At 47.4% G+C, this 7,651-nt stretch overlaps 1 protein-coding gene across 3 annotated transcripts in view; it reads left to right on the top strand.

Moving 5' to 3' along the window:
* The first annotated feature begins 93 nt into the window (after positions 1-93).
* Plekhm1 (pleckstrin homology and RUN domain containing M1) overlaps positions 94-7,651 on the top strand; it is a 49,020-nt gene continuing 41,462 nt past the window's right edge. The window contains exons 1-3 of one of the 3 annotated variants that reach the window (XM_070027943.1): positions 94-299; positions 1,701-1,764; positions 6,025-6,129. The gene's annotated coding sequence lies outside the window, so the exon portion shown is untranslated. Of the gene's footprint in view, positions 300-1,700; positions 1,765-2,996; positions 3,015-6,024; positions 6,130-7,651 lie in introns of those variants that run through there. The other 2 variants (XM_070027942.1, XM_070027944.1) reach the window with 2 other exon arrangements.

The raw sequence follows: 7,651 nt of genomic DNA, 5'->3' as shown, positions 1-7,651 counted from the left end.
CTGAGGGGCCCGGGTCCCCGCCCCCGGTGAGGAAGGCGGTTGGCTCCGCCCCGGGGTGAGGAAGGCGGTTAGCCCCGCCCCCGGTGAGGAAGGCGGTTGGCCCCGCCCCGCGTCTGCTTTGGACCTCATCAGTGGCTCCGCCTTCCGGAGGCGGCACTTCAGTGCGGAGCCAATGTGATGGCGTCAGGCGCAGTGGCGCGGCTTCCTGTTGTCGGTGGCCGGGAAGCCGCGGGGCTCGCGGTCTTGCGGTGGGGCTGCGGCGGCAGGCAGCGTCGGGCTCCCGCACCCTGCGCTCTTCGGTGAGTTGTAAGCGGCCTACGGGGGGTGGCAGGGCCGCCAGGTGAATGGGCGGCGGGCATCTCCCTGCTTTCCCTGGGCTCCCTCGCTGCCTGGAGACAGCCTGGCTTTCCGAGCCCCCAGCCCTTCTTCCGAAGCTGCGCCCCACACCCGCCCTCGCCCTCCGTGCGCCCACCTGCTGCTGACAGGTCCCCCACCGGCTCCTGGGAGGACCTCGGCGCTCACTACCGCTCTTAGGTGCGCCCCCGTCCCTTGACCCCTTCCTTAGCCTGGTTGCAACCCGCTCCTGGGCCACAGCCCTTTTCCATCCCCTACCTCACTCAGCCTTACAAACCTAGTGTTCTGCCCAGGTCTCCCCCCCAGACCTTCCATTCGGGTTTCTGCTTTTCCGGGTCAGCTTTCTGTTCTGAGTCTCCCACATCCTCTCATATCCCCCAAGATTTACTCAGCTCAAACACCCTACCTCTGCCCAATTCTCATTGAAGAACCCTCATCCAAAGTCAGTGCCCTATGGAACTCATCCCTTCCTTGTCAACTGTGACCACTGCCTTTAACCTAGCTCTAATAGCTGTCTTCTCCCCTCACAGATTTGACTCCTAACTTCCTCGTTCAACTCATAATTCATTTCCCTCTCTTACTATCCTGAGAACATTCCTTCCCTAAGTCATTGCTAAACTGTCCCCAACTCTTACTGCCTCAGTTCCTACCACCACACCTAATCTTGTTAACAACGAGATCTCCATGTCCTTTTCCCCTCTACTGTCCCCTGTGACAACTCTGTGCCCCAACTCTGTCCATTCTTCTCTTGGCCCAAGTCTCATTCAATCTGAAAACTTAGTGTACAGCCCTTGTTAGCAAGAGCTTCATATTACAGTTAGAAAATCCTGACTGGTGTGTGTGTTTCTTTCACATGGTAAGTGAGTGTGAAGAACTAGAGGTCCCCCTCCCCTCTTTAGGGGCCCAAATTCCCACTCCCTGCCATGTGTGGTCTTATGTACCTGTCCCCAGTGATGCTCTTATGGCATTCATATTAAGGTATGTGTGCTGAGTGTTGGAATGGAGTCATTGGAATACCTGGAAGATTAGAGATATGGCCACTCACCCAGTTCACTCTGCCTGGGGCAGTGGAAGCCATCACTTCCTTTTGCTGGTGTTCTGGCCCTGCAGAATTTCAGGGAATGCCACTTTGTGGGTATCACAGAGCCATGTCCATGTGTCTTATCCTGGCACTTATGAAGAACCTTCTCCCAATGCTCTTCTGTGCTAGTGCTGATTTCGAACCAGTCAAACATGATGTGGACCAGAGGCATGGTTTATGTTGGGGAGATTATAGATGAGTGTTCTGGGGAAGCTGAGACCCAAATAGATACAAGAGGCTGTTGAATTGCTCCCTTCTTTTGTAGGTGCTGGAACATAGAGTTTTAGCCATTTGGGTTCCATGAGCACTGGAAACTGAATTATCTTTCAGTAAGTCACTGGAATTCCTCCTACTTTAGTGTTTAGAGTCTCCTGAGGACTTTTGCTGTACTTTTTCCTCTGGATTCTGATGACCTGGTTATATAGAGATCAGCCAGTTGAGGACTGTGTGTGTTTATGTGTATATGTTGTTATTGTTATTGGTGATGAAGAACCCAGGCAAAACCATTACCACTCATATAAGATACCCATATCCACCCCCCCCCTCCAGCTACAATGGCAATTTTAAAGGATTCATTGTCCATACTCTCTTTTGTTGAAAGCTGAATGCAGTTCTACCTTCAGTACGATCCTTCCATTTGGGTGCTGTCTTCTGTCTAGCTCACAGCTTATTGATAACTTGATTCACAGCTTGGTTTAAAGGCAATAGTATCACAGTAGCTCCACCACATCAGAATGGTACACTTCAGTCTCCCAGTCTGTGAAATGATGTCCCTTCCCTGTGCCTGGCATGTGTATAATCATCAAGTCATTCAACAAGTTTTTTGTGTTTTTTTAGTATTACTGTGTGCCAAGTACTGTTCCAAGTAATGAGAATGTAATGGTAAATGAGTCGTGCAGTTCTTGTTTTCATTTATTTGTAGTTTGCTTCTTTTTAGAATACTATGGCCTATGGGACAAGAATATGGGGGAGATGGGAATGGAAGGAACAATAGAAGAAAGAAGATACTCAGGGTTTCCCAGCCTCACAGTTTTGCTCAGCCAGTTAGTTAATTAATAAGCCCTTAAAGGACCCAGGCTCTTAGATTGTTGAGGTCTAAGCCTCAGGGACCAGGCCTGTATGTAACGGAAGGAGGGTAACTGTAGAGCTTAAGGGTCTGTCTAGAACATTGGACCTGCAGGAGAGGCTTTAGGCCATGGGATATCATTGGAGCCCAAGAATCATGAGCTAGAAGCTGTTGCTTCAGAGGCCTTATTATTGCCACATTCCCCCACGAACTCTTCCACAACACTTACCCAAAAATCGAACTTTCTTCAAATGGAAAGAGGTAATGTTTACTCAGCACTCACATGTCTGAATGACCAGCTGCCTTTTTGAATCAGAAGATAACTTTGTCATTTTTTTCCAACTGTAATACCATGACTCATCAGTTAGGGCAGCAGCTGGATGGCATAAAGGCCTGCCTGTTGTTCTTTAGCCAGGTTCAAAATTCAGGCAGTAGAGACAAGCTGTTGGGAGCGGCTGAGAAGTCTCTGAGGAGGTGTTTTGGGATCCTTGAAGGTTAACCATTCCTTTTAATGTAAGTCTCATTTAAGCCATTTGTTTTTCTTTCATTCCTGGGAGTCTGGAGGAAGTGAAATCAGACTTACTATATATAGAAAGACAAGTAATATGATGAAGAAAAACAGTCAGAAAAAATGTATAGAACATTTAAGAAAGGACAGCTTTGAAACTTGGGACCATGTGAAGGACCTAGGCTTAGCTGGTTGGTGTTCTGATTATGCTAGCCAAGGCTGTGTCTTCTTTTAGGCCTTAATCAATATGATGGAGCTTCTCAGTACCTCTGAAAAGTCTAGGTAATAGTTGGTCTGAAAATTTTCAAACTCGAGTCCAGAGACAGGTTGATCTGGTAAAGGGAGTGAGGACAGCAGATAATTCTGTCTCTTACCTCAGGCTTGTTTTTAATGAGCCTCTGTTTGTTCTTCTGTAAAGTTGAGAGAACTGTCTCACAGGATTGTCCAAAGAATTCAATGAGTTTGAAAAATGAGATCCAAGAAGCTTGCTTTGTTCACTCTGGAAAGCGTTGATCACTGAGGAAGAGTGAAATGATGCCTGCAGTGTCAGTAGAGCTGGTGCCATTTGAGATTTCCTAGATATAGTAGGAGTTGCCTTTCTTCTGCTATCCTAAGTAATGTCAATGAGCCCCTGTAGTATGCCCAAGCTCTTTCCTTTTTCCCATCAGTGTAGCTGTCATGGAAGCTGTACCTGCCTCTGCTATGTTCCTAGTGTTAATGAAAAATATTCTAAGGACAGAAAGTGACCCTAGGCTTATACAGTGGTAGATTCAGGGTCTGAGCCACCAGGTGGACAATGGTTCACTCCAGAAGTCTAAAGCATTGTTCCGGGGCTGGGAAGGTGGCTCAGTGGTAGCGCGCCTGCCTTGCATGCATGAGGCCCTGGGTTCGATTCCTCAGCACCACATAAGCAAAAAGAAAAAAGCCGGAGGTGGCACTGTGGCTCAAGTGGTAGAGCGCTAGCCTTGAGCTGAAGAGCTGAGCGACAGCGCCCAGGCCCAGAGTTCAGGTCTCACAACCAGACCCCCCCCCCCAAAAAAAAAGTAAAGCATTGTTCCATTTCTACCAGTGCATTCTTTTTTATTTTAATTTTTTTGGGGGCGGTCTGGTCGTGGGGCCTGAACTCTGGGCCTGGGTGCTGTCCCTCAGCTCTTTAGCTCAAGGCTAGCGCTCTACCACTTGAGCCACAGCACCACTTCCAGCTTTTTTCTTATGTAGTGCTGAGGAATCGAACCCAGGGCCTCATGCATGCAAGGCAAGCGCTCTACCACTGAGCCACCTTCCCAGCCCTATCAGTGCATTCTTATATCATTGATGTCACATTTCTGCCTCTCCAAAGCATGGTAGCATAAATGTGAATAGGTAAGGTATTGTCCTGGGGGAAGGGGCCATCAGGAGGTAGAAAACAAGGGAAGAGGTGACACTCTTCAAAAAGAAATGCACTTATGGTCTGGGAGTATGGCTTAGTGGTAGAGTGCTTGCCTAGCATGCATGAAGCCCTGGGTTCAATTCCTCAGTTCCACATCAACAGAAAGAGCCAGAATTGGTGCAGTGGTTCAAGTGGTAGGGTGCTAGCCTTGAGCAAAAAGAAGCTCAGGGACAGTGCTCAGGCCCTGAGTTCAAGCCCCAAGACTGGCGAAAGAAAGAAAGAAAGAAAGAAAGAAAGAAAGAAAGAAAGAAAGAAAGAAAGAAAGAAGGAAGGAAGAAAGGTCCTTATTACCTGACTTATATAACTGTAACCCCTCTGTACATCACCTTTACAATAACAATTAAAAAAGTATTGTCCTGAATTGTGGTCTAATTCCCAAATTCTTGGTCCTAATTGTGAAATGGCTACTCTGGATTCCTGAATCCATGTGGAGTCACTCAAGATGAGCAAGTCAGACATTTTGTGGCTTTTTTTTTTTTTGGGGGGGGGGTCAGTCGTGAGGCTTGAACTCTGGGCTCAGGCACTGTCCCTGAGCTCTTCAGCTCAAGGCAAGCACTCTACCGTTTGAGCCACAGTGCCACTTCCAGTTTTCTGGTGGTTAACTGGAGATAGGAGTCTCATGGACTTTCCTGCCCGGGCTGGCTTTGAACCATGATACTCAGATCTCAGCCTCCTGAGTAGCTAGGCATGAGCCACCGGCGCCCAGCTTTGTGGCTTTTTTAACCCTTAATTTTAGGCAACTATCGGTTGTCTTTTGTGAAGCCCTCCCTGCTCTGACTCCTCTTAGCTTCACTTTGTTTTTGTATGTTAGCAGACTAATTTAGGCAGAACTCCTGTTACTGATAGACTTCCCCAATGAATATTCTCAGCTTATTAGTTAATGAGGCCTTTCTGGACCTAGGTTCTTGTTTAGATTGTTAAGGTCTATGCCTCAGGGTCCTGCTTGTGTAGCTGGCTGAGGGAAAGGCACCTCTGGAGCTTAAAGACTGTGTAGAAAGACAGGCCTGAAGGAGAGGCTTGGACCACTGGAACTGTGTGTTGGGGTTGGAACCCCAGATCTTGGAGCCAGAGAGGCTGAATTTTACCTAGTAGGCTGCTCAACCTGGGAAGAACCTAATCTCAAAGACCAGGAGTATTCCCAAGTATGACAGTTTGGCCACATTACATACGCTTCTTCCCATCATCCTAGTGACTAGAGTATGGAGCCGGTGTTGGATGGGAGGGTGAGGAGTCAGCAGGGGCTGCAGTTGAGCCAAGGGCTCTCCCAGGCCATCTGCACAAGCCCTGCTCCACACACACCTGCCTCCCGCTATGTGGCATGTCTTAGAAGCTCCACTCTAGGTCCTAACTCCTTGTGCCCTCTTTACTCTCTGCCAGCCTCAAAGACTGACTCCACTGGCTTCACTGAGGGCTACTCTGTTTTCTCTCTTTCCCTGATCTCATGCTCCACTACTCTCCTTAAACCTTGCTTGCCAGACTGGCCTTAATATTTTTCCTACACCTCCTTCCTGGACTCCTAGCCAAGGTGTGGGAGTCTATCCTTTGAGTCCTACAATCATTCAAGACTTGGTTTTCCTTTGATCTAGGTTTGGCATTGCTCTGGTGACTGGCATAGGAGCTAAGTTATTCTTCGCCATGACATCTGTGTTAGTTCCTTGACCTGGGTCAGCTTCCATGTCCTTATCTATCAGGTAAGGATAATAAAATGGTATTCCTAGACAATTACAAAGATATAAATGTGGCCATCCATGTAACTGTTCTTAATATTGTATTAACTTCTCTGGGCCTTAGTTACTTGAAAGTAGAAACAACCATAATGGTTTTTGTTTTTGTTTTGTTGTTTTTGGTGGTGGTGGTGGTGGTGGTGTCTGTGTGGTGTGTGTGGCTTAGACTCAGCGCTTGGATCTGTCCTTGTGCTTTTTCATTCAAGGCCATCACTCCACCACTTGAGCCACAGTTCCACTTAAGGCTTTTTAGTTCTTAATTATAGAGTCTCACTGACTTTCCTGCCTGGACTGGTTTCACACTCCAATCCTCAGATCTCAACCTCTTGAGTTGATTAGGATTACTGTAGGTATGAGCCAGCCACACCCAGCAGCAATCATAACTTTTAAAAATTCCCCTGATGCTCAGCAGACTGTTCCCTAAAGATTTATTTAGGTGTAAGTAAGCCTGTGTAGCCAAGTTGCTTGGGCCAAAGCGGGCTGCTATGAGGGATTGAATGAATGGCAATGGAATTCTTCACTTCTGGATTTGGATGGTTACATCCACTGGGATTATAGATAACATTAACAGTTGGAACGCTTTAGAGCCAGTGCTGGGTGCTTTTCATTGTCAGACTGTCAACCTGAGTGATCTGGTGCTGGGCCAGCATAACTTGCTAGTTAGTGGCCTATTGTGATCAGAACTGTTCTGAGTCCATTGGATGTGAAGAACCAAAAGTGTGACAACTCTTTTTTATTTTTTATTTTTTGTGGGTTGTGGGGCTTGAACTCAGGGCCTGAGAACTATCCCTGAGTCTCTTTGTGCTAAAGGCTAGTACTCTTCCACTTGAGCCATAGCGCCACTTCCAATTTTTGAATGGTTAGTTGGAGATAAGAGTCTCATGGGGACTTTTCTGCCCAAGCTGGCTTCGTACCATGATCCTCAGATTTCAGCCTCCTGAGTACAGGTGTAAGCCACTGGTGCCTGGCAAGAACTCTTTGTTTAAAACTGCTTTGGGTATGCCTTCTACTGCTTAGTTGGCGTACCCTGAACTGGGACAGGAACTGGGGGCTGATATTGGACACAAGCTTTGAATATAAATTATGAGCTCCTGCTTCCTGGTCCCCACTAGTTCTTGGCACCTTTAACTGAAGCTTCCCTCTTGTGCCCTGAAGTTGTCTTTGGTTCCTTGGCTCCTACCACTATCCCACCAGCCCTGGTTTTCTATGCAGCTTCTGGTGTAGAGAGCTGTTATCACCCACTCCTGGCACATAGGACTTCTTGCCTCCCAAGGAGGCAAGCTCTGGCTTTTTCCTTCCTCATTTCCTTAAAATCTACTCTCAATTTTTGTTTTTGTGTTCACATTCCTTTCTGGGCTGGGAATGTGGTTCAGTGGTAGCATGCTTGCCTTGCATGCATGAACCCCTGGGTTTGATTCCTCAGTACCATATATACAGAAAAAGCCAGAAATGGCACTGTGGCTTAAGTGATAGAGTACTATCCTTGTGC

This window comes from Dipodomys merriami, unplaced genomic scaffold (assembly GCF_024711535.1).
Source record: "Dipodomys merriami isolate MVZ:Mamm:240054 unplaced genomic scaffold, mDipMer1.0.p SCAF_19, whole genome shotgun sequence".
Lineage (NCBI taxonomy): Eukaryota > Metazoa > Chordata > Mammalia > Rodentia > Heteromyidae > Dipodomys > Dipodomys merriami.
Note: the sequence above shows the minus strand (reverse complement) of the source record. Positions and strands in the feature narration are given on the sequence as shown.